Consider the following 4498-nt stretch of genomic DNA (forward strand, 5'->3'; position numbering starts at 1 on the left):
GACCCCAGCCCCGCACCGCTGGCCGCACGCCCCTGCCCGGCGGGGGAGACACAGCTCCGACACCCAGGCCAGACGCACCCAGACAGTCTGCACGGTCCCTCCAGGGCCCCAATACGCGGCCTCCGAGGCCTCTGGGCTAGGACTCACGTCTGTGGGACCACGGTCTCCGGGAGCCACGCGCAGGGCCTACCTGGAAGATGGCGGTTCCGGCCGAAAGGAAGGAGGCGGGGCCACGGCGCGCGTCTTACAAGGGCCCGAGGGCTGCCCGCGGCGCTGCCAGAAAGAAACGCCGGCGGAGAGCATCTCTTCTGGGATTAGGGAATCATCTCTGAGAATAAGAAGAGCCTGTCAGGATATTTTCCTTTCTTATGAAAAAGCAACAATCGACCAACAGGAGCTGATACTTGGATCTTGCCAGACAGCCCGGAAGGGGGCTTTCCAGGGCGTCAAACACACGCCGCCTCCGAGAGCGCCTGCGGCCGCCCTACGTCAGAAGCCACGCCAAAGCGGTCGGGGGAGTGGTTCCTGCACCGGAGCTGTGGCAGCGCTTCTAACTCAGTGGTTCTCAACCTTATGGCCGTTTAAAAACAGTTTCTCATGTTGTGACCCAACCATATAATTATTTTCGTTGCTACTTCATATCTGTAATGTTGCTGCTGTTATGAATCGTAATGTAAATATCTGATATGCAGGATTTGTCTTAGGCGACCCCTGTGAAAGGGTCGTTCCACCGCCAAAGGGGTCGCGACCCACAGGTTGAGAATCGCTGTAACTGCTGTTTGTAGAAGTGATTACGTGAGCACAAACGTCATGTTATCCAGTTTGTTTGTCTCTCAAAAGTTGTTTTCGCCAAATGCGTCAGAACATACTGCTGGTATGTGCATACATGATACAACCACTTTGGAAAGCAGTTTGGCAAAATCTAGTGGCACTAAAAATATTCAAGTAGTAAATCCCAGCATTCCGTCTGACGTATGTATCTTACAGAAACTTTGGTGTGCCGACAGTGATGTGCATAACAGCACTGTGAGTAGAAGCAAACACATTATGGGATAGTCATATGATTATATCTCTTTATACGCCAATAAGTTAAGAATGAACCCAGAAATAGGACCAGACAAAAGAGGATGATGTAAATTATATGTAGTATGACAATTTATATGTACACAATTTTAAAACAAAACAATACTATATATTGTGTAGGTACATATACTTCTGTAGTGAAAGTCAAGGAATACAAAGACATAAAAGTTTTGAAAAAAGATGGGGGACTATAACAGAAGAGGTATAAGGGAGGCTTTAACTGTTCACCATTTTGAAGCTGGATATTGAATGTACGGAAGGCCATTATTTTCTTAACAGAGTTTATTTTTCAGAGTAGATTTAGATTTATAAAAATTGGAGATAGTACAGAAAATTCTCATCTCAGCACCTAGTTTCCCCTGTTATTACCATCTTAACATTAGTATGACACATTTGTAAAAACTAATGAACCAGTATTGTACATTATTGTTAACTAAAGTTCACAGTTTGTTCAGACTTCCTTAACTTTTACAATACCCTCTTTCTATTCCAGGATCCCATCTAGGATACCACATTCCAGATAGTTATCATGTCTCCTTATGTTATGGCAGTTTCTCAGACTTTCTGTGTCTTTTATAACCTTGATAGTTTTGGAAGACTACTGGTCAGGTATTTTGTAGGAAGTCCTAATAATAGAATTTGCCTTGTTTTTTCATAACAGTATGTATTGTTTTTTAAAAATTTATTTTTCCATTATAGTTGACATATGTTAGTTTCAGGTGTGCAACATAGTGATTAGATTTATATGCCTTATGAAGTGAACACCACAATAAGTCTTGTATCCATCAAATACCATACAAAGTTATTACAATATTATCTACTATACTCCCTATGCTGTACTTTACATGCTCATGATTATTTTAGTAACTAGCAATTCGTACTTCTTAATCCCTTTCACCTTTTTAATTCATTCCCCCAACTCCCCTCTCATTTGGTGACCATCAGTTTGTTCTTTGTATCTGAGTTTGTTTCTGCTTTATTTATTTTGTTTTTTTGGCTTTACATAGAAATAAAAATCATGGTATTTGCCTTTCTCCGTTTGTCTTACTTCAGTTAGCATATGTTACAAAATAAAGAATAGGAAGAGATCATTTGAAATGTAAGGTAGACCAATAAATTTTACTATATTCACTGATAGCATTTCAGATTTCACATTCCAACTACTCTTAAAAAATCTGCCACTTATTGAGTGTTGAGGTAGTATCAACTAAGAATAACCACAATTACCTGAAAAGGGTATTAAAATACTCTTTCCTTTTATAACACATCCGTATGAGTCTGGGTATTCTTCATATACTTCAACCAAATAACATATGCACTAGATTTGATGCAGAAGCAGATATGAGTGTCCAGCTGCCTTCGACTAAGCTAAACATTAAGGATATTGCAAAAATGTAAAACAATGCCACACTTCTCACCATTTGAGGAGAGATATAATTCTTTGTCATAAAAAGCTGTCACTGCCCTAACTGGTTTGGCTCAGTGGATAGAGCATCAGCCTTCAGACTGAAGGGTCCCGGGTTCAATTCCGGTCAAGGGCGTGTACCTTGGTTGCAGGCACATCCCCAGTAGGAGGTGTGCGGGAGGCAGCTGATCGATGTTTCTCTCTCATCAATGTTTCTAACTCTATCCCTCTCCCTTCCTCTCTGTAAATAATCAATAAAAAATATATTTTTTAAAAAAGCTGTTATGTTAACATGTAGTGGGGCTTTTATTATCTATACTAATAAAAGGGTAATATGCTAATTAGACTGGACATCTTCCGGACGTCCTTCCTGACAAAGCTGGGCCTGGGAGAAGCCACCCGCCTGCAATCCCAGGCGCCGGCTTCAGCTGCTGCGGCTGCAGTCTGGGAGAAGCCGCCCACCCCTGGCCGCCTGTGGCTGTGGCTGGCCCGAGTCCCAGGTGCCTGTGGCCAGCCAGAGGAGGGAAGCCTGGGTCCTGGGTATAGGGCCAAGGCAGAGGCGGTTAAGGGCGATCAGGTAGGCAGAGCTGGTTAGGGGTGATCAGGCAGGCATAGGGGTTGGGGGCAATCAGGCAGGCAGGCAGAGGGGTTAGGGGCGATCCGGCAGACAGGCAGGTGAGTGGTTAGGAGCCCCTGGACCCAGACTGTGAGAGGCATATCTGACTGCAGCAGTTGGACATCCCCCAAGGGGTCCTGGATTAGAGAGGGTGCAGCCTGGGCTGAGGTACGAACCCCCCGCCCCCATGCACAAATTTCATTCACCAGGCCTCTAGTTTTTATATAAATTCATGGACATACCTAAAAATTCTTTATTTTAATTTCTAATATGGTAAATATTGATAGATAAAACCACATAAACAAAAGTTCTAATTGGTCCCAGTAAATTTTTAGAGATAAAGGGGTTCTGAGACTAAAAAGTTTAAGAACACTGTCCTAGTTCCCTACTTCTGCTGGATGTGCTTTGACTCTCAGAAGGAGAGCCAGGAATGTCACTGCAAGTTCCTGAAATAACCTCTATTTGACACAAACTTTGACTAATGCAATTTGGGTGAGTCCTAGGTCAAAATATGCATGTTTCCATAGTGATCTTGCTTCTGCAAAGTTATTCAGGAACATGGACACATGGGGTCATTTCCATTTTGCTTTATGAATTCTGGACAAGTCTCAGTACAACTCTTCTGAATTGCTTAGGACTTCCATTTTTAATTTATCCTGTAATTGGGCTGATTTTGCTTCACTGTTATTCTGTCATGTCCTTAGATTTCTAGTGAAGCTGCTTATTAGTCAAACAGGTCAGCCGAAACTGGTTTGGCTCAGTGGATAGAGCATCGGCCTGTGAACTGAAAGGTCCCAGGTTCGATTCCGGTCAAGGGCATGTACCTGGGTTGCGGGCACATCCCCAGTAGGAGGTGTGCAGGAGGCAGCTGGTCGATGTTTCTCTCTCATCGATGTTTCCAACTCTCTATCTCTCTCCCTTCCTCTCTGTAAAAAATCAATAAAATATATAAAAAAAAACAGGTCAAATTTTGTGGGAAAATCAGATAGGAAACTAGCACTTGGTTGTGCCTGTTAAATTTTATCTTGGAGACACTTTAAAAAGAAGCCCACAAAAGTTTTCTCAAAACAGTCTTTCTGGCTATCAAATGAAAGAGGGGAGCAAATGCCCTATGAGTAGATTCAGAATTTTCTGCTAACCAGCACAGTGTCCTTTCTCTGTCTCTCAGCTCTCATTCGGGTATTTGACTGTACTCTGGTGAAGTAAGAAGAATCTGGGTGGAAATACCTTAACTATATAGTACTTGCTGACACAAGACTAAAACCTTTTTAGCCATTAGAAAAATTACTCTGGCTACAGTTTCATATATGCCAGGAATTACTGAAATAGATTTTTTTGGAAAATTGACAATAACTTTAACCATTAGAATGAACCACAATGACATCAAAATATTC

The 4498-nt window shown here is 42.6% G+C and overlaps 1 protein-coding gene across 2 annotated transcripts in view; it reads right to left on the minus strand.

Annotated features, from left to right (window-relative positions):
- RPL21 (ribosomal protein L21) overlaps positions 1 to 256 on the minus strand; it is a 4762-nt gene extending 4506 nt beyond the window's left edge. Inside the window, exon 1 of one of the 2 annotated variants that reach the window (XM_006753747.2) lies at positions 191 to 256. The gene's annotated coding sequence lies outside the window, so the exon portion shown is untranslated. Of the gene's footprint in view, positions 1 to 147 lie in introns of both variants that reach the window. The other variant, XM_006753748.2, reaches the window with a different exon arrangement.
- Between the last annotated feature and the right edge of the window lie 4242 nt (positions 257 to 4498).

Source organism: Myotis davidii, unplaced genomic scaffold, assembly GCF_000327345.1.
Source record: "Myotis davidii unplaced genomic scaffold, ASM32734v1 scaffold152, whole genome shotgun sequence".
NCBI classification, from domain to species: domain Eukaryota; kingdom Metazoa; phylum Chordata; class Mammalia; order Chiroptera; family Vespertilionidae; genus Myotis; species Myotis davidii.